The 27899-nt window shown below is 34.0% G+C and overlaps 1 long non-coding RNA gene across 1 annotated transcript in view; it reads left to right on the top strand.

The window, feature by feature from the left end:
- The window catches only part of LOC106997964 (uncharacterized), a 136131-nt gene extending 111706 nt beyond the window's left edge, over positions 1 to 24425 (top strand). Inside the window, exons 2-5 of the long non-coding RNA XR_013417033.1 lie at positions 1588 to 1705; positions 17076 to 17227; positions 23114 to 23328; positions 24293 to 24425. This is a non-coding gene — a long non-coding RNA (uncharacterized LOC106997964). The remainder of the gene's footprint in view (positions 1 to 1587; positions 1706 to 17075; positions 17228 to 23113; positions 23329 to 24292) is intronic.
- Positions 24426 to 27899: the final 3474 nt, after the last annotated feature.

The following is a 27899-nucleotide window of genomic DNA, read 5'->3' on the forward strand; positions in this document are numbered from 1 at the left end:
ATCTATAACGAACTTAAACAATTGAACAAAAAAAAAAAAAAACCCATTAAAATGTGGGCAAAAGACCTGAACAGATACCTTTGAAAGAAGACATACAAGCAGTCAACAAACATATGAGCAAATGCTCATTATCACTAGTCATCAGAGAAATATGAATCAAAACCCCAATTAAATACAATCTCATGACAGTCAGAATAGCTATTTTGTAAAAGTCAAAAAACAACATATGCTGGTGAAGCTGCAGAGAAAAGGGAATGCTCATACACTGTTGGTGAGAATGTAAATTGTTCCAACTACTATAAAAATTAGTTTGGAGATTTCTCGAAGAACTTAGGACACCATTCAACCCAGCAATCCCATTACTGGATATATATTCAAAAGAAAACAAAACATTCTACAAAAAAGAAAAATGCACTCACATGTTCATTGCAACACTATTCACAATTTGAAAGACATGGAATCAATCTAGGTACCCATCAATGGTGGATGAGACTTTTTTAAAAATGTGGTGCATATATACCAAGGAATGCTATGCAACCATAATAAAGAATGAAATCTTGTCCTTTGCAGCAACATGGATACAGCTAGAGGCCATTATCCTAAGCAAATTAACGCAAGAACAGAAAATCAAATATTACATGTTCTTACTTATAAGTGAGAGCTAAACATTGGGCAGTTATGTTCATAAACATGACAAAATAGAAACTGGGGACTACTAGAAGCTGGGGAAGCAAGCAGGGGAAGGGTTGACAAACTATCGGCTACTATCCTCGGTACCTGGGTAAAGAGATCATTTATACCATAAACCTCAGCATCACACAATATACCCAGGTAACAAACCTGCACATGTATCTCTTGAATCTAAAATACCAATTGAAATACGCGCACACACACACATACACACATACACACACAGTCCATGACTCTCTGCTCCAAGGATTCTCCATCACACTAATAAGAAAACACAAATCTTTTCAATACCTTGCTTTTCTGTCTGTCTTTCCCTCCCACCATTGTCTCCTTAGCTTGTTCTCTTCTAGCCACATTGACCTTCTGGTTGGTTCGGTGACAAGAATTGTTTTTTCCCTCTTGAAATGTGATTATGATGCAACAAACACCTTCTCTAGACTTCATATGACTAGTAGCTTTCTTCTTATATATTAATTCATCTAACGGAGTTTATTTGAATTAACGCTTTCTTCTTGTTCTATTTCCTTTTCCTGTTTTAGTTTTCTTCATAGTCCTTATCACTTTTTGACCCCATGTTATACATTAAATTGTCTATTTGTTTCCATGGATTCCCAGAATTATAAGTCCCATATGCACTGTTTCATTATTTGTGTATTTCACTACATTATTTATAGTACAAGGTCAAGACCAGCAAAAACTAGTTGTCTAGTAAATACTAAATGAATGAATGAATCACTAAATAAATGAGATAATTTCTTAAATATATTCCAAACTTGAATGTAATTTTTTTATTTGACTTTCTGTTTTACAATTGCCATGATCTTTGCTGTGTGTTCTGATTGTGCATTTTACATAGGACACTATTCTATATTTGTTTTGTTTTTGTTTTTGAGACAGGGTCTCACTCCGTTGCCTAGACTAGAGTGCAGTGGCACAATCTTGTGTTACTGTACCCTCTGCCTCCTGGGTTCAAGTGATTCTCCCACTTCAGCCTCCTGAGTAGCTGAGACTACAGGTGAGTAGCACCATATCTGTCTAATCTGTGTAGTGTTGGTGGAGACAGGTTCTCCCTCTTCTGTTCAGGCTGGTCTCAAACTCCTGGACTCAAGCTGTCCTCCCGCGTTGACCTCCCAAAGTGCTGTAATTATGGGTATGAGCGACTGCGCCAGGTCCTATTCTGTTTTTGTTAATGAAACATGTTTTTGAGTATCTTTTAATTATAATTGAAATTTATTTTAAAAGTACAATTAAAATTATTTTTGTTTGCTGAGTCATTTAAATTTTTCTTTATTCCTTGTTTTTCTCTGATATATGACAATTGTTCTCAATTGTCTGATAATTCTTGGCTGTTTATTAAGTTATTCAACTCATTTTTTCCTCTATTCAGGATCTCTATTGAGCTGAGTAGAACTTTATTCCTTGGGGTGGCAGTACGAACCAAAGCAAGAAATGAAAGCAACGTGTTTCCACACATCTAAGAACTCAAAACAATTCCAAAAGCCACCATAATTGGTTTGACCTTATCCTTGTCCTGGAATTTTCAGTAATGGCGTTCCTGTAGAACAGATTAAGCAGCACAGTTTCATTTAATGTATTTGTGATGATTCTGACCATATTACTGAAAGGTGTAACAGTGATACCAAGGGAGTTAACAATTGCAAAGGTGCATTATTCTCTTATTACTTGGTTGGGCTACTTTTTTTTTCTTTTTTTTTTCTTTTTTTTTTTTTTTTTTGGTGAGACGGAGTCTCACTCTGTTGCCCAGGCTGGAGTGCAGTAAAGTCATCTTGGCTCACTGCAAGCTTGGCCTCCCAGGTTCATGCCATTCTCCTGCCTCAGCCACCCAAGTAGCTGGGACCATAGGCACCCGCCACCACGCCTGGCTAATTTTTGGATTTTTAGTAAAGACAGGGTTTCACCGTGTTAGCCAGGATGGTCTCAATCTCCTGACCTGGTGATCTGCCCTCGTCGGCCTCCCAAAGTGCTGGGATTACAGGCGTGAGCTACCACGCCTGGCCTGGGCTACTGATTTTCTAAAATTAGAATGTATTAAAGTAAACCCACAAAATGAAATGTAGCCATATAAAATATAGACTTTAAGTTTTGACCAATGTGTGCACCTTTCTGGTCATCAACATGATCAATGTCGTGTTAACTGTACAATCAGTAAGATATTTCCATCACCATAAAAAATTTTCTCATATCTATTTGCCATCAGTTCCCCAACCTCTTGCCTCAGGAAACCAGCAGTCTGCTTTTTGTCCCCATTGATTCATTTCTCTTGTACTAGAAATCAATGTAGATGGAATCATACAGTATGCATTCTCTTTCATCTACCTTCTTTTCCTCACAACATTTTTTAGATTGATCCAAGCCATTGTGGGTATCAGTAGCTCATTACTCTTTATTGCTGAATAATATTTTGTCCTAGGATTATACCAAAATTTGTTTATCCATTCACTTGTTAATGTACATTTAACATGTTTCCAGTTAAGGGTTATTATTAATAAAGCTGTTATAAACATTTGTGGACAAATTTTTGTGCCAAGTTATCTCCTTTATTTTGGGGGGATAAATACTTAAAAGGGGAATTGTTGAATTGTGTAGTAACTATATTTTTAATTTTGCAAAAATTTTCCAAACTCTTCTAATTGTGTCATTTTATATTAGCATAAGAGTTTCCATTGCTCCATGTCTTTACAAACACTTCATTTTGTCTCTCTCTCTCTATTTTTAACCATCCTGAGTGTTGTGTAATAGTATCTTATTTTGGTTTTCATTTGCTTATGCCTGATTACTAGTGATGTTGAGCACAATTTCATGTTGTCTTTTCATGTTGCCATTTCTATGTTGTCTTTTGTGAAATATCTATTCAAGTATCAATTACTTTTTTTTTAAATTGGGTTATTTGTCTTTATATTATAGAATTGGAGAAATTTTTTATATAATTTGAATACGAGTGCTTTGACTGATACATATATAGACAATATTTTTACTAGTGTGCTTGACTTCTCATTTTCTGAATGGTGTCTTTTGAAGGGAGGAAGTTTTTAATTTTGATGAAGTACCTTATATTATTATTTACATTATAGTTTGTGTGTTTTATGTCCTATGCAAGATATTCTTACCTACCCAATTTTATTAATACTTTTCCTTATATTTCCTTCTAGAAGATGTATACTTTTAGCTTGTGACTGCAGGTCTAGAATTGATTTTGAGTTATTTCTGTGTGGTGCAAAGTGAAGGTCAAAATTTATTTATTTATTTTCCAAAAAAATTATCCCACTTTTCTAGCCCCATTATTTTAAAAGATTATCTTTCTCCTCAATAATACATTGGCATATTTATTGAAATGAACTGACCTTACATGTGTAGGTTTATTTCTGGATCTATTGTCTGTTCTGTTCTACTGATGTATATATCTATCATGATGCAAATTTTATGCTTATACTAAGCCTGAAATGGGGTAGTGAGAATTCTTCAATTTTGTTCTTCTTTTTCACAATCGTTTTGGTCCTTGTAGGTTCTTTGTATTTTCTAAATTATCTTAGAATCTGCTTGGCAATTTCTGTAAAAATTATATGCTTTGACTTTGATAGGCATTGTATTGAAACCATAGATCAGTTTTGAAGAATTGCCATCTAATTGAGGTTTCTAATCCATGAGTATGTCATATTTTTCTACACAATTAGATATTATATAATTTGCCCCAGCAGTTTTCCGGGATATATATTTGTGTACAAATCTTCATGCCAAGTTATGCCTTTATTTCTTTGGGGTAAATACTTAAGAGTGGAATAGTTGGATTGTATGGTGTGTATATGTTTAATTTTGTAAGACATTTCCAAAGTATTTTCACAGGGAAATGTGCCATTTTATATTAGCATGAAAGTTTCTACTCCATGTCTTTACAAACACTTGATTTTGCCCATCTCTTTAGAGGGATTACCCATCTTTTTTGATTGATAAATTTGTTAATAAATATATTAAGCTTTTGGCACTGCTAGAAATATTTTTTATTTCATTTTGTAATTGTGTGTTTCTTGTATTAGATATATAATTGATATTTATATGTTGACCTTGTATCCTGTGCCCATTGTTAAATTCTCTTATTACATCTAACAGATTTTTGAGAGCCCTTGGAATTTTATGCATATATGATCTCATATATGACCACAAAATCTCTTCCTTTCCAATATGTATATTTCTTACGTATTTTAATCTTTGTCACATTGTTTAGGAACTCCAGTGGAATATTTAATATAACTGATAACAAGGAGTATCTTTGCTTTTGTTTCTAGTCTTGGGTTGTAGAAGGTCACACTGACTTACACCATTTCATAACAGTGTAGGTCTTTTGTAAGCACTGTTTAACAGATTCAGGAAGTCTTCTGATAACACTAGTGTGCTAGGAGTTTTCATCAACAATTGATATTGAAATTTGTAAAATTCTTATTCTGTATCTATTGAGAGAATCATATGATCTTACATTTTAAATCTGTTAATATGGTCAGTTACATTTTTTGAGTTATAAATTTTAATCTGATATTACATTTCTATGATAAACAGGACTTGATCATAGTATACTATCCTTTGAATATAACTACTAGATTTGATTTGCTAATATTAAAAATGATTCTATGTATTCTATATACTCCTTCCTATAATATAATAGCTATTTTACTATTTTTTTCTTGTGTTGATTTAGGTTATTTGTATCTTTTACAAATATTTTCATATTGTATAAATTTATTAATATAGTCCTATATTTATTTTTGTATTTACTATATTTTTGTTTCTATATGTGTGGCGAGAACACTTAAGATTTACTCTCTTTTCAAATTTAAAGTATATAGTACAGTATTATTACCTGGAGTCACCGTACAATACTTTAGATCTCCAGGACTTACTCATGGCGCATAACTGAAACATTGTATCCTTTGAGTAGCTTCTCCCAATTTGCCCCTTTCCTAACCTCCTGGTAACCATCATTCTACTCTCTATTTATGTGAATTTGACCATTTTAGGTTCCGCATTCAAGTAAGTACATACAATATAATTTGTCTTTCAATATCTGTCTTATTTTACTTAGCATTATATTATCCAGGCCCAACCATGTTGTTGTAAACGGCAGGATTTTCTTATTTTTAAGGCTGAATAATATTCCATTGCATGTACATACCTCACTTTATTTATTCATGATTCATAAACATTGAGGTTACTTCCATATCTTAACTGTTGTGAATATTGCTGCAATGAACATAAAGTGCAGATATCTTTTGGAAATACTGATTTCAATTTATTTGAATAAATATGCAGAGGTAGGATTGCTGAGTCATATGATAGTTCTATTTTCAGTTTTTTGAGGGAAACTTCATTCTGTTTTTTTATACTGGTTATGCCAACTTACATCACAACCAACAGTGTACAAGGATTCCCTTTTCTCTACATCTTTGCCAAGACTTTTGGTTGAATGTTTGTTTGTTTTGTAATAGCCGTCTTAACAGAGATGATACCTCCTTGTGATTTTGATTTGCATTTCCCTCATGATTAGTTATGTTGAGCACATTTTATATACTCATTATTTATTAGTATCTCTTCTTTGTAAAAATGTGTATTCAGGTCATTTGCCCATTTGTTAATTTGATTATTTCTTTTTGTGCTACTGAGTTCTATGAGTTTTTATATGTTTTGAATATTAACTCCTTATTAGATATATGGTTTGAAAATTTTTTCTTTGATTCTGTAGGTTGTCTTTTCATTTTATTGATTATCTCCCTGTCAGTATAGAAGCTTTTGAGTTTGATATAGTTCTACTTATTTATTTTTTCTTTTGTTGCTGTGCTTTTGAGATCATATCAAAAAAATTGTTGACAAGAAGAGTCAATATCAAGGAGGTCTTTTCTTATGTCTCCTTCTGAATGTTTTAGAATTTCATATCTTATATTTAATCCTTAAGTTATTTTGAGTTGACTCTTTTGTGTTTGGTGTAAGATAAAGTTCCAGTTTTATTCTTTTGCACAACGATATCGAGTTTCCCAACACTATTTATTAAAGAGACCATTCTTTCCCCATTTTGTATTCTTGGTACCTTTGTTAAAGATCAGTAGACTGTATGTGTGAGTTTATTTCTTGGATCTATTATGTTTCATGGGTCTATGTGTCTGTTTTTATGTTAATACCATACTGTTTTGATATAATAGCTTTGCAATATCATTTTAAATTAGGAAGTGTGATGCTTCCATGTTTGTTTTTCTTTCTAAGATTTTTTTGGCTTTTCTGGGGCTTTTGTGATTCCATACAAATTTTAGGATTGTGTTTTCTACTTCTTTGTAAAAAGCTATTGAAATTTTAGTAAGGATTACATCAAATCTGTAGATTATTTAGGGAACTATGGACATTTTTAAAATATTATTTTTTTCCAATATATAAACATAAAATATCTTTCCATGTATTTGTGTCTTCAGTTTATTTCATCAATGTTTTATAGTTTCAAGTGTACAAATCTTCACTTCCTTGGCTAAGTTTACTCCTATATATTTTGTTTTTATTTATGCTATTGTAAATGAGATTGTTTTCTTAATTTCTTTTATGGATATTTCATTGATAGCGCATTGTAATGCAACTGGCTTTTATATGTTGATGTTTTATTCTACGATTTTATCAAATTCATGTATTAGTTTTAATTTAGTAGTTTTTTGGTGGAGTCTTTCAGGTTTTCTATGTATACAATCAGGTCATCTGTAAACATAGACAATTCATTTTTTTCTTTCCAATTTTGTTTTTTAACTTGTAGTGTCTTTGGCTTTGGTATCGGGGTAGTGCTCTCTTCATAGAATGAGTTTGGAAGTACTTTCTCCTCTTTAAATCTTTATAAAAGTTTAAGAATTACTGGCATTAATTCTTATTTAAATGTTTGTTAAAATTCACCAGTGAAGTCAACTGTTCCTGGGCTCTTATTTTTAAGAGGCCTTTGATTACTGATTCAATCTCTTTTCTTCTTTTTTGTCTGTTCATATTTTTTATTTCTTCATTATTCATACTTACTAAATTTCCATTGCAAATTAAGACATAGGCCAGGCATGCTGGCTTACACCTGTAATCCCAGCACATTGGGAGGCTGAGGCTGGCAGATTGCTTGAGCTCAGAAGTTCGAGACAAGCCTAAGCAATATGGCAAAACTCCGTCTTTACAAAATATATAAAAATTAGCCTGGTGTGGTGACATGCAGCTGTGCTTCCAGCTACGGGAGAGGCTGAGGTGGGAGGATAGCTTAAGCCTGGAAAGCAGAGGTTTCGGTGAGCGGAGATCTCGCCACTGCACTCCCTCCTGGGTGACAGAGTGAGACCTTGTCTCAAAATAAAAAAAAAAATAAATAACACAGATTCAGGGAAAAAGAAAAACGCTAATTATATAACCTAATGAGTTATTATAACATAAACACCCCTGTAAACATCATCAGGTCAAGTAATAGAACTTTGTAATCTACCCTAGAATACCTGTGCCCTATCCCAGTCACAAGCCACTACCTTCTCCTATAGGTAGCCAGTATTCTGACTTACATAGTATTTACTTGTTTGCATTTTTTAAATAATTTTTTTATCAAAAGGCACCTCCCAGGTGTTATAGTCATGCCAAGTTAAAAAAAAAAAATAGGATCTTTGAAATCTCTTGATGTTCAGTTTCCTTACCAACCTTTTGTTTTACTAAATTGTTGAAAAACCCATGCTGAATTTCCTGTACAGATTCCAAAAATATGAATTGATCATATACTCATCATGCAGTTTAGCATGTTCCTGTCTGTATTTTTCCCAGTTTGGTTGTGAGATCTTGAAGCTGTTTTAGACTCAAGTTTAATCTTTTGGACCCAACCATAGGTGACACTTGACAAAAATACGAAAGTAAAAAGGAGTCTAGTTTTCTTGTTTTATGATGTTAGCAGCCATTAATGTTTATATCTATTCATTGGGGATTTAAAATGGTGATATTATAATTCTATCATTTATTTTTCTTTCATCAGTGAGAATCCTTTTACAAAAGCATACTTGTCCTAAGCTACTGTTTGGTTACCCTATGTGATGGTTTAAATTGGGAAGGCAAAATTTACAATTAATTATTTTCCAGACTTCAAGGGAATAAATGGGTTCCCTGTCTTCTCTACCAAAGCTGGCCATTTTTAAAAACATTATTATAAGCATGGATTTAAACATCTTATTTGATTCCAATCCACTGCAATTTTTATCATTACTGAAGTTCAAAATCTCCCGTATTTGGTCAGTAGGAGCCTTTTTCAAGTTGATCCCTAAGTTCTCCAGGAGTCATCAATAGTGTTCCTACTATCTGATAGGATAAAATATTCCAGGCTCAAATTGTACATTTGACTTTCAAACTGGAAATAGACCTTTTTTCTAATAAGTTTTTTTTTTAATTTAATGTCAATACTTCCAATCCAAATTCAGGAGTATAAATTTTTATCTCATAGTATTGCATCTGCATTCTCTTACTTCCACGGTAATGATCTTAGTTCTCAAGTATAGAGAGATGATAGGTTCAGAATATTCCATAATTACTCATAATTACCAAATGTACTGCCAATATGGCAGGAGTATTATTCCCATTCTTCCCGGTATTTTTCAGTTTTACTATATCTGACTGTCAGAGCTGTAGTCATTGCACACTATACTCTTACCTCTTAGCTCTTATGTAGCTGTAGGCCTATATTTACAGTTAACTATGTATTTAATATTCATGGCTAGTCCTATGTTAACATCTCTCTAATTGTTTGGTTACCTGAAGTATGTTCTCTGGTATCAGGAATAATGTGAGTTCCCTGAGTTCTTACCTAATAGCAGTTTGTCTGTGCCACCTTTACACTTAAAAATCTGTTTTACTGATTGTAAAATCCTTTTTCCGTACAACATTTTCTTGAATATTTAAATGTTTATCTAGTTTTCTGAGATAAAATGTTAAAAATTCTTGTGATAATGAAATTTTCTTTTTCTTATAAATTAGGTATTACTTTACAAAGAAAATAAAATGCCCAGGAATACAGCTAACCAAGGAGGTGATATATATCTACAAGGAGAACTACAATATATTGCTGAAAGAAATTAGACAACACAAATCAATGGAAAAATGCTCCATGCTCATGAACAGTAAGAATCAATATTGTTAAAATAACCTTACTACCCAAAGCAATTTACAGTTTCAGTACTATTCCTATCAAACTACCAATGTCATTCTTCACAGAATTAGGAAAAAGTATTCCAAAATTTATATGGAAACAAAATAGGGCTCAGATAGCCAAAGCAATCCTAAGCAAAAAGAACAAAACTGGAGGTATCACACTACCTGACTTCAAACTATACTATAAAGCTACAGTAACCAAAGCAGCATGGTACAGGTACAAAAACAGACATATAGGCCAATGGAACAGAATAGAAAACTCAGAAATAAAGCTGTACCCCTGCAACTATCTGGTCTTCAACAAGGCTGACAAAAACAAGCAATGAGGAAAGAACTCCCTATTCAAGAAACAATGCCAGGATAACCATCTAGCCATATGCAGTTGATTGAAGCTGAACTCCTACCTTTCACCATATACAAAAATAATCTCAGAATGGATTAAAGATTTAAATATAAGACCTCAAACTATAAAAATCCTAGAAGACAACCTAGGCAATAATCTTGACATTGGCCTTAGGAAAGAATTTGACTAACTCCTCAAAAGCAATTGCAACAAAACCAAAAATTGACAACTGGGATCTAATTAAACTCAAAAGCTTCTGCACAGCAAAATAAACTATCATCAGAGTATACAGACAACTTACAGAGAAGAAGATCTTTGCAAAGTATACATCCAAAAAAGCCGTAATAACCAGAATCTATAAGGAACTTAAATAAATCAACAAGCAAAAAAAAATCCCATTTAAAATAGGCAAAGATATGAAAAGACGCTTCTCAAAAGAAGACATACAAGTGGCTAGCAAACATCAAAAAATGCTTAGCATCACTAATCATCAGAGAAATGCAAATCAAAACCATGATGACATACCAACTCACACCAGTCAGAATTGCTATTATTAAAAAAAAAAGCACCACCCCCCACCACCACCAAAACAAAACAAAACAAAACAAAAACCAGATATTGGTGAGGCTACAGAGAAAAGGGAATGCTTGTACACTGTTGGTGGAACTGTAAATTAATCCAACCACTGTGGAAGGAAATTTGGAGATTTCTCAAAGAACATAGAACTACCATTCAACCCAGCAATCCCATTGCTGGGTGTAAACCCAAAAGAAAATAAATCATTCTACCAAAAATACACATGCAGTCTCCTAGGGTCATCATTGTGCTATTCACAATATCAAAGATATGGAATCAATCCAGAAGCCGATAAATGGTAGGTTGGTAGGTTGGATAAAGTAAATATGATACATATACACCATGGAATATTAACGCAGCCACAAAAAGAATGAAATTATGTTCTTTGTGACAACATGGATACAACTGTAGGCCATTATCTTAAGCAAATTAATGTAGAAACAGGAAACCAAATACCACAAATTTTCGCTTATAAGTGGGAGCTAAACATTGTAAACACATGGAGATAAATATGGGAACAATAGACACTATGGACCAGTAGAGTGAGTAGGGAGGGAGGGGGTGTGTGTTGAAAAACTACCTATTGCACACTATGCTTACTACCTGGGTGATGGGATCAGTACGCCAAACCTCAGCCTCACAGACTATTCCCATGTAACAAAACTGTACATGTAAGCCCTGTATCTAAAATAAAAGTTAAAATTTAAAATATTTATGTCAAAAAGAATGTAAGTACACACTTAAAGCTTCATAAAATATTTGTATATCTGATTATTATCATGTTAAATCGAGCAATTATGGTTGATATTTAACATATAATTTCTTGTCAGAAATTTTATTTCTATATTAGTATGTACTCTTTAAAGAGAAGTATATCTGTGTGGCAAACATGTCTTCTTAATTAAGTGCCTTAAAATTTTGCTTGTTTAGGAATATGTATTTGCTTGCAAATTGTTTTAATTAATATTGACATAGTTTAAATTAATAAGTCAGACTTAACTGCCTAACAATTTAAAAAAAATTTTTTTGACATAACCAAACAATAAAATTTTGTTGTCAAGATTTAAAAATAAATAAATAAATTAGGTATTCTTTTTATCTAAATGCACAAAGAAACTTTTTTCCTTAATGTTTATTAATTTTTTAAGGTGCTGTTTGTCTAGGTCAAAATTATCAGGTTTGTAGTTTACTTCCAAATAATATTATTTTTCAGTTGATTTTGGATTTCATTTATTTTCTTCTTGTATTTTCCTTAAAATGTAAGCTGTTATAGTTATTAACTCATGTGTTCTGTATAGTTTGGTCTTCCTTTCTAAAATGACTTTCTCTTATTTGTTATTAGTAACACTGTTTTGTATTCTCTTTTTTAAATTTTTCTAATTCTGATTTATATTATTCTTTTATATTTGCTATTAAAATCTTAAGCTCTTTAAGTTTTTTCTGTTTGTCAGCAAATCTCATTTGTATATTTTTATTTTCTATAAGAATTTTGGTTTGCTTCTTCCTCTTTTTTTCGTAATATAAATTTACATGGAATGTAACCTTGATCATTTCTGTTGCTAATTTTTATATGAAATTATACTTTTCATGCTCCTAAAATGAGGGAGACATTAGGAAAACCTTTTCAACAATATAAAACCCCATTTTCTGTTTTTATTTCCTTACTGTGTTCCTCTCAATTTTGGTTTTGACCTTCTCTCCTTTTATCTTGAGTTCACAGGGGCTAGACTGCTCCAATCCTTTTTGTCCTTCTTATAATGGATATTTTTGCACTCACCTTTTGTAGGAGAGAGCAAATCTCTACTTAGTTCTAGTTCCTGTTTTCAAATTGGTGGTTATCTTATTCTTGAGTTCATGAGCCTTTCCCTCCATTACCTCTGTCTTCCCTATAAAAATATCATACTGAGTGGGCAAAACCTGGAAGCATTCCCTTTGAAAACCAGCACAAGACAAGGATGCCCTCTCTCTCCATTCCTATTCAACATAGTGTTGGAAGGTCTGTCCAGGGCAATCAGGAAAGAGAAAGAAATAAAGGGTATTCAAATAGGAAGAGAGGAAGTCAAATTGTCTCTGTTTGCAGATGACATGATTGTGTATTTAGTAAAACCCATCGTCTCAGCCCAAAATATCCGTAAGCTGATAAGCAACTTCAGCAAAGTCTCAGGATACAAAAGCATTGTGCAAAAATCACAAGCATTCCTATACACCAATAATAGATAAACAGAGAGCCAAATCATGAGTGAACTCCCATTCACAATTGCTGCAAAGAGAATAAAATACCTAGGAATACAACTTGCAAGAGATGTGAAGGACTTCTTCAAGGACAATTACAAACCACTGCTCAAGGAAATAAGAGAGGACACAAACAAATAGAAAAACATTCCGATAGGAAGAATCAATGTTGTGAAAAATGGCCATATTGCCCCAGGTAATTTATAGATTCAATGTTATCTCCATCAAGCAACCATTGACTTTCTTCACAGTATTAGAAAAAAAAAAAAAAAGTGCTTTAAATTTCATATTGAACCAAAAAAGAGCCCATATAGCCAAGACAATCCTAAGCAAAAAGAACATAGCATCATGCTACCTGACTTCAAACTATACTACAAGGCTACAGTAACCAAAACAGCATGATACTGGTACCAAAGCATATAGACCAATGGAACAGAACAGAGGCCTCAGAAATAACACCACACATTGACAACCATCTGATCTTTAACAAACCTTAAACAAACAAGAAATGGGGAAAGGATTCCCTATTTCTTAAATGGTGTTGGGAAAACCGGTTAGCCATATGCAGAAAACTGAAACTGGACCCCTTCCTTACACATTATAAAAAATTAACTCAGATGGGTTAAAGACTTAAATATAAGACCTAAAACCATAAAAACCCTAGAAGAAAACCTAGGCAATACCATGCAGAACATAGGCATGGGCAAAGGCTTCATAACTAAAACAGCAAAGCAATGGCAACAAAAGCCAAAATTGACAAATGGGATATAATAAACTAAAGAGCTTATGCACAGCAAAAGAAACTATCATCAGAGTCAACAGGCAACTTACAGAATGGGAGAAAATTTTTACAATCTATCCATCTGACAAAGGGCTAATATCCAGAATCTACGAGGAATTTAATCAAATTGACAAGGGAAAAACACAGACAATCTAATCAAAAAGTGGGTGAAGGATATGAACAGACGCTTCTCAAAAGATGACATTTATGTGGCCAAAAATCATATGAAAAAAAGCTCATTATCACTGGTCATTAGAGAAATGCAAATCAAAACCACAATGAGATGCCATCTTATACCAGTTAGAATGACGATCATTAAAAAGTCAGAAAACAACAGATGCTAGAGATGATGTGGAGAAACAGGAACTCTTTTACACTGTTGATGGGAGTGTAAATTAGTTCAACAATTGTGGAAGACAGTGTGGTGATTCCTCAAAGATCTAGAACCAGAAATAGCATTTGACCCAGCAATCCCATTACTGGGTATATATCCAAAGGATTATAAATTATTCTACTATAAAGACACATGCACACATATGTTTATTGCAGAACTGTTCGCAATAGCAAAGACTTGGAACCAACCCAAATGCCCATCAGTGATAGACTAGATAAAGAGAATGTGGCACATACACAAGACGGAATACTATGCAGCCATATTAAAGGATGAGTTAATGTCCTTTGCAGGGACATAGATGAAGCTGGAAACCATCATTCTCAGCAGACTAACAAAAGAACAGAAAACCAAACACCACATGTTCTCACTCATAAATGGGAGTTGAACAATGAGAATACATGAACACAGAGAGGGAAACATCACACACCAGGGCCTGTTGGGGGGTGAAGGGCTAGGAGAGGGATAGCATTAGGAGAAATACTTGATATAGATGACTGGTTGATGGGTGCAGCAAACCACCATGGCACGTGTGTACCTATGTAACAAACCTGCACATGCACCCCAGAGTTTTAAGTATAATAAAAAATATTTTTTTTAAAAAAAGAAATGCCATACAGTATGATTGAGTTTTTTTTCCCCACACCCTCCTTTCTAATTTTGTTTTAAATAATGTCTTGTGTTTTAGCTTTTGCTATCTACTTGCTTTGTCAGTTTTATGTGAATTGAAAAGATTGAAAGGCTATGCTGGTCAGGAACGGTGGCTCACGCCTGTAATCCCAACACTTTGGGAGGCCAAGGCAGGTAGATCACGAGGTCAGGAGTTCAATATTAGCCTGGCCAAGATAGTGAAACCTTGTCTCTAAAAAAATACAAAACTTAGCCAGGCGTGGTGGCGCATGCCTGTAATCCCAGCTACTCAGGAGGCTGAGGTAGAGAATTGCTTGAACCAGGGAGACGGAGGTTGCAGTGAACCAAGATCCTGCCACTGCACTCCAACCAGACGACAGAGTGAAACTCCTTCTCAACTCCATCTCAACAAAAAAAAAAAAAAAAGAAAGAAAAAAGAAAAGCTATGCTGTCACACTATCATCTCTCCAGGATCCCTTTATTTTTCAGTTTAAATAAATTCTATTCCCTTTTGTATTATCCCTCATCCACTTCCAAACTTTCCTAAAATGTTATTTTGATATACCTTAGAATGGAGCTATGTTAATGTGTATAATACGGTCTGTAAAGTTTTATATCTTCTGCAGAATGAAAATTCTATGCATCAAGATTTATTGATGTTGTTCACATATACTCAATGTTATGTAACTAAATATATATACTACAATTAATTTTTCAGTTGAATCATTTGGATTGCTTATGCTATGTTTAACAGAGCACTTATTGTTTCATTGGAGCTACGCTTAATTTTTTAAATACTAAATGTTGCATATTGCTCTACATTGGTCTTAGTGTATAAGAAGAGGTATACCTTATAATAGTATGCTCTTCATAGAAAGCATAACATTTCTTGAAATTTCAAAAAGCATAGGTAAGTACTTATTAATAAACTGAGCATATTAGAGAATCTTAGAGTTATGATACAGGCAACAAGGAAACAAGGAGAAATGTGTTCCACTTCCCTTCTTCTCAATTGTCTTTTGCTCTAATTCCTTTGTGATTTTCTGTTTCTTCATGACTTTGTCTCAGAATTCCTGTTGCCTTTGCATCTTAAGCTGCAAATACTCACAGAAAAGACTGGGATTCTTGCTGCAGTGACTGACATTACCTTGAATTTCTGTTGCCATACCTGTGCCTTGCAGTTTGGCAGTATGAGAGTCATTGGTAGGATGTTTTGTCTAAATGGGACAGCCACATTTGAAGTTGCATAGTCTATAACCTCCAGTAAAGTGTACATGTTGGATAGTTATGCATCATAGTACAAAGATATGTATGGTATTATATAATATATTATATATATAATATATTCCCTTCATTGTTTCTATGCTACCGAATGCATGTCTAGACATCCTACCAAATGTCAATGCAAGCATGGATCTTCTGTGCACAGGTCTCAAGTGATCAGGGCTTGTCTGCAATGCCACTCTTAAACAGTCAGATCAATACAGTCACACTATTATTGTTTGTTTGTTTATTTTTTTCCACTTTGCTAACAGAAAATGTTATCTGAATACAAGATTTCTTTTTGTTTTCTAAGCAGAAAGTAACATATGACCAGAACTCAAGAGGGAAAAAGTTAGCTGATGAATAAATGCCCAAGAACTTGGGAAGGAAGTATATATTTTTATTACCCACTAAGCCACGATAAGGGTTATTATCATGAGATAATCATTCCTCTGGAGCAATACGAGACAGGGGACACAGCTGAGTGCGATCATGCCCATGGGATGTGATTAGCTCATGATAACAGCATCCCCTGAACTCATTGCTATTATGAAATGTCTATTTCCCCCCATTTTCTATATATAAATAAATGATTTTGGCGGACAGATTCAATTCCCACAAACTGCAAGTTTGCATTAAAATGCTTCAGCTGTGAGATTCACAGATATTAATTTACCCTTTTGGAATGTTGAACAGTCAATCAGAATCTTTCTTCGTCTCAAGCTGTTTTATGATATTATTACAATGTATTTTGCGACGGAACGGCGGGTAAAGCAAGTTTCAGAGAAATAGGCTTGTTTGGGCTCGATTTAGTTGCTTGAGGGAAACCTCTACATAAAATGACTCTGCCTGCTCACTAAGGCATCCTAACTTTCTCATTATTTTTTTCCTGCCTGACTCAATTTCTTTGCTGCATTTTAGAAGTCTGAAGTTCATTCCTCTAACTAGATTAATAAAAGCAGATTTCTCATTTCATATTTCAGAATTGACAGAGGAAATACTGCCCTGGTAATGTCAGAGTGAAGTGAGAAAATACTAGTCCCAAATTTGGGATTTTAAAATTAACTTTGAAATCGGATTGATTTTTGGATTTATCAATAAATGAGAAGTTTTGATATAATAACAAGACTGGCGGGTATGTATACTTTATTATAAATTTATTTGAAGTTTGTGAAAATAGCACAATTAATTTATAAAAATTAAAAAGTCAGGCTGGGTGCAGTGGTTCACGCTTGTAATCCCCACACTTTGGGAAACTGAGCCAAGAGGATTGCTTTGAGGCCGGGAGTTTGAGACCAGCCTGGGCAACATAGTGAGACCCCCATCTCTACAAAAAAATTAGCCAGAATAGGTAGTATGTGCCTGAAGGCTACTCAGGAGGTGGAAGTGAGAGTATTGCTTGAACCCAGGAGTTCGATGCTGCAGTGAGCTAAGAAGGTGCCACTGCACTCTTACCTGGGTGACAGAGTAAGACCCCATCTCTCTAAAAAAAAAAAAAAAAAAAAAAAAGTCAATGTCATTTCCATCAGCTAAAGAATGTTGGGTAATAATCTCCTTGGCCATGCTTATGAAAAGCAGAAACATAAACTAGATTATCATAGACTACTAAAGCATTTTTTTCTCTATATTAAAAAATATTTGTGGCACATGTGTTAATAGTATTAGAATGAATATCTGGTGTAAAAAATAAGGATTGAATCTAAAAACTAAAGAAAGGAAAAAGTGGCATCTTCTTTTTCTTCAAATATATTTTATGGTTGTGGTCAGGCAACCTTTTTCTCATTCCATACATGTATGTGTTGTTCTAATTTTTAGGAGAACATACAAGCAGTCATCATTTAATTAGAGAGTGTACTTAATTAAGCAATACAAAATTTGCTGCTTATCATTATTCTTCTTCTCTATGAATGTTATTACTTTTATGGTGTGAATGATGAAAGAAGCTTGCTTCACACCACATTAAGCCAGAAGAGGAAGGAGCTCATGCACTAACTTACACAGAGCATCTGATAAAAATACAAATTCAGTGATCAACTCTGGAATTATCAAGTGGACATAAATGAATAGTGTTATGATATGAATTTAAAGTATAAGTATTAGTAATGTTTCATGAGTTATTAGAGTTACATTTTTCTTTTTGTTAAAAAGTCTTGGAATGAAATTCTGGCTTGTGTTCTGAAAAGGAAATTTCCTTCCTATTGTGACTGTCAGTTTTATGTGTGAATTTGACTAGTCTGAAGTATTCAGTTATTCAATCAAGTAGAATATTAAATCGATTTTTATATAATTTCTTATATGAATATTTTAGAGGGTCTTGACTAGGTGTCCTTTTGTAGCATTGAATGGGATATTCATGGGGATGTTAAAATAAGTAGGTTTTCTTTTTCAGTGATACAATTGTCAAATCGAAGATATTTTTGATATTTTGATTGTCTAATTTTCCTTTCCACCTTTTATTTTTCTCTTTCAAGCTGCATTTGGACATTGTGCAAATTATTTTTTGGGCCCTATGATTAAAGATTTCTGAGGTCACATCAAAACAGGAGGTTGAAAATGCTAGTTAAAATAGTTGGGTAATAAAAAAGATGTTAAATGCCATCTTCTTACCCTAAAAATAGGATTTTCTTTTTTTTTTGAAGACTGAAATTTGGAGAACTTAAAAAAACGGTGCTAAGTTTGGTGAAAGTAGAAAGATATATGGAAGGCTAGGTTACATGTATAGTATTTGATTATATATCATAGGTGTCAAGAACATTCTGGAATCATGGTTCTAACACAGATTCTAGACATCTCCTAGTCCAACCCCTTGAGGTAAGCGATGTTAAATACTAACAATTCAGGAGTTAATGATCACAAAGTCTATTTTTAAAATATGTAGGATAAATAATTAAAGAACTTTCTCACGTTGGTTTTGCATGCATTTTACCTACAAGTTTTTATAGTTTACCTAAAGCATTCTGATGTTTATATCAAGTATGGAATAAAATATGAATTTGCACAATTAATATGTATATATAGATAGATAAATGTAATATGTGGTAATTGGAACAGATCTCTACTTAGAGAGTTCAGTAGTAGGCAGGGTTTGAAAGTCAATAATTTATAAATGAAGCTGATAAATAGAACACATTAATTCAAGATACAGCAGACAGCTGAGAACTGAAAAAGCTAACACTTCAACAGCTACCTTCTTTTAGTCACGTTATAATTTTCTATGCTGCATAATGTAGTCCTTCCCTCTCCCAGAGGTACCAATAGAGGCTGGAACTAGAAAGATTAAAATATTACCTCTAACAGTATGTAAAAGTTGATTTGTAATTAAAAAAAAAGCAATTATTTTCATTAGTCAACATATTTCTGTTCTCTCATCCCACCCTCATCTCAAATTTTGAGCATGAATATTAGAAAATTTAAGTTAAAAAAACCCTAGAAAATATGAATAAATTCTGAATTATATGTTTTATTTTCATGCGTAGATATAACTATTACCATGAAAATATGTTAACCTAATGAATCCCAAAAAATAGGATGAATATAATGAGAATTTGTCATTGTACTAAAACTAAATTTATGACACCATACTTTCACCTTTAATATCATTTCCTCTTTATTGTCAAGAAATGTATCTAAGCAAATTCTCATAGAACACTAGTCATAGCAAACAAAGCTTTCATAGCAGTAATCTTGAAAAACAAAGCCTTTTGGTGTATATTCTTCTTACTTTTAAAAGTAAATATTAAAACATATTACAATAACAAAATGGGTTAACTTTGTTTAACATAGGGTTTCCTACATTCATTTGACCACAGAATGCCACACCTGTACCTCTCCCGCCAACACCATTAATACCAGTCAACTGATGTTTCCACAAATCACTTTGGGAAATCTAGTGTTGGCCTAGATTGTTGGTGGAATTAGAGGAAGAGTCAGTCCTATTTTTCCATAAAGGGCCAAATAGTGAAGATTTTATAATCTGTAGGCCACATATGGTGTGTGTTTCATATTTGCTTCTGGAGTTACAACACTTCAAAAATGTAGAAAACGTTTTTTGCTTGAGAGTCAGTAGGATGCAGGTCTGAATTGGCCTGTGAGCCATAATTTATTGACCCCTGGATTAGAGGATACAAATAAAAAATAATGACTAAGAAGAGAAAAAATCAATTAATAAATAATTAAAACACACGTGTAGATAACCAAGTGGAATTTTGGCTAAATGGTCATAAATATTGATATGTAAAACAGTAGACATAAACAATAAATGCTTTTATTTCATAATTATGCAATCAGAAAATATATTTAGATATGCATTTAGTTAGAAATCTTTACACCATGAACAAAAAATCAACTCAAGATGGATTAAAGAATTAAATGTGAAACCTAAACCTACAGAAATCCTTGACAATAACCTGGGAAATACCATTCTGGACACAGGCTCTGGCAAAGATTTCATGAGGAAGACACCAAAAGCAATGGTAACAAAAACAAATTTGATAAATTGGATCTAATTAAAGAGCATCTACACAGCAAAAGAAACTATAAACTGAGTAAACAGACAATGCACAGAATGGGGACAAATATTTGCAAACTATGTATCTAACGAAGACCTAATATCCAGAATCTACGAGGAACTTAAATCAGCAAGCAAAAAACAAACAACCGCATAAAAAACTGGGCAAAGGACAGGAACAGACATTTCTCAAAAGAAGACATATATGCAGTCAACAAGCACAAGAAAAAAATGCTTAAACGTTACTAATCATTAGATAAATGTAAATCAAAACCACAATAAGATACCATCTCACACCATTCAAAATGGCTATATTAAAAAGTCAAAAATAACAGATGCTGGTGAGATTGTGGAGAAAAGGGAACACTTCCACACTACTTGTGGGAATGTAAATTAGTTCAGCCACTGTGGAGAGCAGTTTGGTGATTTCTCAAGGCAGAATTACTATTTGACCCAGCCATCCCACTGTTGGGTACATACTCATAGGAATATAAATTGTTCTACCACAAAGCCACATGCATGTGTACATTGCAGCACTATTCACAATAGCAAAGACATGGAGGCCAGGCATCTTGGCTTACGCCTGTAATCCCAGCACTTTGGGAGGCCAAGGTGGGTGGATCATGAGGTCAGGAGTTCGAGACCAGCCTGGCCAACAGAGTGAAATTCCATCTCTCCTAAAACAAAAATACAAAAATTAACTGAATATGGTGGCAGGCATCTGTAGTCCCAGCTACTCAGGAGGCTGAGGCCAGTGAATTGTTTGAACTCAGGAGGTGGAGGTTGCAGTGAGCCAAGACCACGCCATTGCACTCCAGCCTGGGTGACAGAGCAAGACTCCATCTCAAAGAAAAAAAAAAAAGAAAAAGAAAAGACATGGAATCAACCTAAATGCCCATTAACAGTAGACTGAATAAAGAAAATGTGGTACTAATACACCATGGAATACTATGCAGCCATAAAAAAGAATGAGATCATGTCATTTGCAGGGACATGGATAGAGCTGGAGGCCATTGTCCTAAGTGAACAGAAAACCAAACACCACATGTTCTCACTTATAAGTGGAAGCTAAACCTTGATTACATAGGGACATACAGAAGAGAACAACAGACACCGGAACCTATTGGAGGGTGGACGGAGGCAGGAGGGTGAAGACCTAAAAACTACCTGTTGGTTACTATGCTTTCCATCTAGGTGTTGATCTATGTTCCTAACACCTGTGACATGCAAGTTATCTATATAACAAACCCACACATGTACCCCCAGACCTAAAATAAAAGTTAAAAAAAATTAAAAGTAAATTATACAAAGATGGGTTGATTCAAGATGGCTGAGTATCAAATGTCAATTTTACGAAGTCTTTATTAGAGCACTTGGTGGTCCTTAGATTCTTACAGTATTTATGCCCTATTTGAGTAAAGATAAGGTTATATACAAGTACTTCTTGCTCTTAAGATTCACCTATAAGAAAATTATGAGTTAGTATGCAGTTTGGAATAAACGGCTTAGAGCCAATTAAGAACAAAGAAAAATTTGAATTTTGGGTCTAGATTCATAGTTCTCTATTGCTAGTGCTACATCACCTGGAGAGAAATAGATTAAATATATTTAAGTATATTTACACATATTAAATATATTTAAATATGTTGGGCAATGAGAAAAGTATGTACTAAGAATGCCTATTTTCATGTATTCATTAATTGAGAAAGCAAATGTTTATTTAAATCTATATTCAAGATATGTGTTTACAGTAATAAATATTTGGAGACAATATTAACTTTCAAGTGTAGACTATCTTTCATTGCTACAATGAAATTATACATGCCTTATATGAAATTAAAAAATTAAAAAGCATTTTTAATTACAATTAAAATATAAGTAGAAAAAAATGAAAGTACAAAACAGAACACATACTGTGTTTGTGAACACAAGTTTATACACAAATGCACAAATATCTACACATGTGCATGTTGATATATTTCTTTGAAAATGATGGAAACAAATTTGGAAAGAAATTTAAAAGTAGTTAACTTTGGCAAGTGGTATTGCTTTTTGCAGATTTTCTATTTTTAAGATATTTTATGCAACAGAGATTTTATGTCTTTTTCAAAAGAAATGCATGCTAGTGTTATTCGTTTGTTGTTTGCTTTTAAAATCTATTCCCTGGCTTTGAAAAGCTTACATTCATTGTATTTCTGGGTTTGCCGATCGAGAATCCCCAAATAAACTGAATATAAAGTAGAAATTTCAATTTGCAAAATACCTGGGTGGAAATAAAGCATTTCTGGCAAAAATGAATAGTGAACTGCATCTCTCTTTCTTCAGATGATAGTGTGGTTGCGTGGTTCTGTACCTTTCATGTGTTGAGACCACGAAGCCGGCAGACTGAGGTGTTAAACATGCCCTCATTTTATGACTTTAGTAATTCACACATCCCTGAGCTTGGCCAGATGGGGATGCCTCTCTTTGTTTAATCTAATATCTCTATTGCATTAATTTTTTCTCCTTTTGTAGCCCAACCGGATAGCTTTATTGAGCTGCTCACGATGCTTCCTGGATCCCCACCGTCCAACTCCCTGAGAGTTGTCAGTTGGCTAGGCATACAACAGCCTGTGGAAGATGGCCTACCATTCCTTCTGATGTTCTTGCTTTAGGACTGACACTGCCTGGCCTGAATCTGATGTGCCATATGACTGACTGCCTAATTACCTTTATCTTCTCCCTCCTAGGTATACCTTAACTTCTAACAAAAAGGGTTTCAACATCACTGTTGAACAGAAAACAGTTTTGTTTTGTTTGTTTGTTTGTTAACATAGTTTATTATTTTTTTCCAAGGGTTTAAAACCTCCAATCCTAAACGGCAGAATGTGACCCTCTGCAAATAGCTCAGGTCTTTGAGGTCGAAGGACTCCCTCACTGCACGTCTGTCTTGACAGATTGAGGCCCTAAAACAACATAGCTTAGTCACACACTAACCAGCAGGGAGAAAGTCTGTGCCTTTTATTAAAGCCTACCTACTGGCTTAGTGTTTGGAATTCAGTTCTACCTATAAATCAACATCAGAGCATACAACCCAGCGTGTTCAAGAGCTTTGCTTAAACATCAAAGGAAGACCACAGACAAGCACTATGATAGAAATATAACTAATCACTTGCAAATACATCTTTCCTGTCAGTAGGAGCTTAACCTTTCTGTTTAATGTGACTAGGAAAGAAATTCAGTTATCTCCATTCTATATGTTTTCTTTAAAGAGGCATAGAATTTTTCTATGAAAAAAGAGTATTTGTTCTTAATACAGACCAGTGTAGCATTTCAGAAGTCTACAGTTGAAGAGAGCAACAAAAAGCTGAAGTCTGTCCAATAGTAAATGCTGTTTATCACCTAATGAAAGACACATTACTTCTATGAATCTTATATCTGCTAGGAAAATCTCAATTTTGATCAAGTGGCACTGGGCTAAAAGTAAAGCATAATAAATATATTTATTTTAAAAATGGGGGAAATAGATTTCTATTTGTTTGTTGGCTGGCAGTGAATACAATTTGATGCTTTGTGGTACATTCATTGGGATCAATTTAGCTTCATCCGCTGCTCGTGGTTTTATCCATTCATGAGGGGCCTAGGAAGGATTTACTTGAGGTGCTCAGAAAATCCTAGAATCTATAAACTGTTCCTTTAATTTGAATGCTACAGATTACAGATGAAAGTTTGGTCACCTGTGTGGATCAGTGGGATTAGAGACATCAAAGCAAGTAAAAATAAGGAAGACAAGCAGAGAAACAACAAACAAAAAGAACTCCATCACTGAAACCGAAGGTAGTGCCAAGGGAATTGGAAGGTTTGGGTAGAAATATTGTATTCCAAAGTGGATTTGTGCTCATGCTGTTGCTGTTTATAAATCTAGGATAAATTGTGGAGACATGAAGTCTTAGAGTCAGCATATCTGAGAAAGGAATCGTCTATTATTTTCTGATTTGATATTTCTGTACAGTATAGATAATCTTGATTTTCAAATGTTTATGTGTAATAAGTGTTTTTATGGAGGCTGTAGCATATTTGGTATTGATATTTGTGAGGTTTTAATATGTACACATATATGTGAATGTTTGTGTATATAAGAGTTGGTATAGTCTAGTGATATTAAGACTCATATTAACCTTAAAATAAAGTAAAAAGAGTAAAAATATTGAGTTTGACAAAACTAAGAAAGAATCCTGGATCCACTGGTGTAAGTTTTGGAATCATAGGGAATATTAATACTTATTTTATAGTTGTGAGAATTAGATGGGCTGTCTCATAGAAATGCCCAATGCATTTTAACAATCCTGTAACTCGTACCTAGTAATAGTAGTATCAAAAAACAACATAGGGGTTAGTACCTTTATGCCTTACAACTGGATGTGTCAAGGTAAGATTTACTCAACCTCAATTACTCTCAGTATTTTCTTATCTAGGATTTAATAATGATAAGCTTAAAATTAAAAAACAAGACCAGGTGTTTGTAGGTTACCTATTGGATACTGTGTTTATTACCTGGGTGACAAAATAATTTGTACACCAAACCCCTGCACCACACAATTTAGCTATATAACAAACTGCATATGTACCACTGAACCTAAAATAAAAGGTAAAACAAAACAAAAAACTACCTTACATTTTCTGATACTGATAGCAGAATTTTAACAAGAGTTGTTAGGTTCACCTATATCTGGAGTCTGGAACAACCTCTCCATTCTCCTCTAGTTTCAAATATACCAACTATACTAAATAGAGCATGTATATGGTCTCTTCTCACTCACTACTCCCCTAGCCTCATGTTTTACCTTAGAAAATGTACTCTGTTTAGAGACATGGCTCCTATATGTGGGCACATTCACATATATCAAGGTTAATAGCCACTTTCCCACTGGCAAATGCTAATCCATAGTGCCAATGAGTCTTCATTAGAATAAAATATAACTGTTGTGCCCATTTAAATAAAGCATTTCTGACAACATCACAGAATGATTACACTATAAAAATGCTAATGCACATCCAGTGTTTTGAGAGAGATTGTAAGATCCTTGAGGGCAAGGATTTGTTCTATCCTTAGGTTATGTACTCTATAGACAACAGTGGAACACTTAATGATTTTGTTTTTAACAGCTAACTAATTCTCCTTGTTTTGAGAAAAACTTAAGAGTGAAAATAACTTCCTCAGGCATCCTTCTTAGAAGAAGAAAATAGATTGGCAATTTTCGGAAATCAGGTCTGCAGGATCTTAAGACCATTACAAACTTCTGTGATATTCAGTTCAGAGTTTCCCAAGAAAACAGAAAATTAACAAGTCTCTGAGACTTGCCCCTTTACAGATGTCCTCCAGAAAGGAGGGTGGATAAGCCCTTGCTAAGTAATCCTGTCCAGAGCAGTTTCCCTCTGCTCTCAATCTCCTGAGAACTCCTTCTCCTTCCACATCTCATTCCTTTATGTTTAGATCTTCTACCTTTGCATTGAAGGTTCATTCATGATTATGTATAGAATTCATTAAAAGCAATGCTCTGAACCTCATAAGCTACTGAAAAGATTAACATTAGAAGATTTGGAATGAGTGGTGGTGGCCATAATAAAATGTCTGCTGAAAATAGCTATTCTGGTAATTAACTAAGTACTAGCACAGTACAGCTAAGTGTCATAGTGGGGTGGGTGAGTGTATTAGTTTGCTCTCATGCTGCTAATAAAACATACCTGAGACTTGGTAACTTATAAAGAAAAAGAGGTTTAATGGACTCACAGTTCCACGTGGCTGGGGAAGCCTCACAGTCATGATGGAGGGTGAAGGAGAAGCAAAGTCATGTCTTACATGGCGGCAGGCAAGGAGAGCTTGTATAGGAAAACTGACTTTTATAAAACCAACAGACCTTATGGGACTTACTCACTGTCATGAGAACAGCAGGGGAAAGACCCACCCCCATGATTCAATTACCTCCCACCAGGTCCCTCCCACAACATGTGGGAATTATGGGAGTTATAATTCAAGATGAGATTTAGGTGGAGACACAGCCAAACCATATAAGTGGGGATGGAGGTTAGGAGTGGAATTTGAGAGCAACAGGTGAGCATTACCAGTGTACTAAAAAGCAGTCACAAAGGCTTCCTTTATAGTCACTCAACATATAACAAGATGAGAGAAAGTACTAAGTGGGATATTCTGATTAATTCAGAGGCCATGAAAAAAACTGATCACGTTAGTAATATTTATTAAATACAAGCTAAGCATACATTCAAATTTCATTAGTAGTTTTATAACTTCATCTTATGGAATTTGCAGAGTATTCTTCTGCTATTCAGAATCTATTTGTTAAACAAATGTATGTGTATTTAAAAATATATATTAAGTATTTTATTAAAAATATGTCCTAATTGATTCATTAATGGTACTTGAATATGCAAAGAACATACAACTGTTTTCTGTGCATCAGTTTCCTTAGATGATATTTATTTTATCCTTGGTTTTATGTGTAATGTTGCTAAGTTTCTGTGGTAACTCAATCACTTTATATAAAATGGAGATTTTTGGAAGCTTTGAGGGCTGTTCAAATGATGAAGTCAAAATAGTTCTTCATAAATGCCAACATTTTGTGGGGACGTCAAACAATAATTACTTTGGGAAATAGGTAAAACATGATAAAATTGTAAAGTAGTGAATAGTTCTGATTACGTGAACTCAAATATTTATTACTGCCCAGTAGAAATAATTGGCATTTGTCCTAATTTCATAGAATTCCCATGAGTGACAAACAGACTTGCTAGAATAAGCGGACTAGATTCTTACCTTGGCTCTAAGAAAGGGTGTCTAGGTAAGGCAGTAATATTTTGGAAAAGTCCTAAATATCAGATTCAAGGAGCTTAGCAAGAGCAGGTGCCAAATTGAAGGTCAGCAGTTCTGTTGTAGTCATGATTTTGGGAGGAATAGCATGAACTGATATTTTGAGTTCCCAGATTTTTTTTTGACAGCCTACTCAACAGAGAGACAGTTTCCAAGGGCTATTAGCTGCATGACTCAAGATATTCATTTGCTCAGCTACATGGTTCAGGAGAGAGGAGATGGCAGGAGGCACAGGGCTGATTACTGAGGGTCCCTCCCATGCCTCTCAAATGGAGTCAATTCTGCTTGCTCATAAACCTACTGAAAGAGGAGTTTGTAGTACAGGAAACACATGCCTCAGATGACTCAGATATCTGGTAGCATAATATATATTATCATAAAAGCAGGCTGGGAAAAATAATGCCAAAGTTAATAACTTTCAAAAGATAGAGAAAA

Source organism: Macaca mulatta, chromosome 4 (assembly GCF_049350105.2).
Source record: "Macaca mulatta isolate MMU2019108-1 chromosome 4, T2T-MMU8v2.0, whole genome shotgun sequence".
Classification (NCBI taxonomy): Eukaryota; Metazoa; Chordata; class Mammalia; order Primates; family Cercopithecidae; genus Macaca; species Macaca mulatta.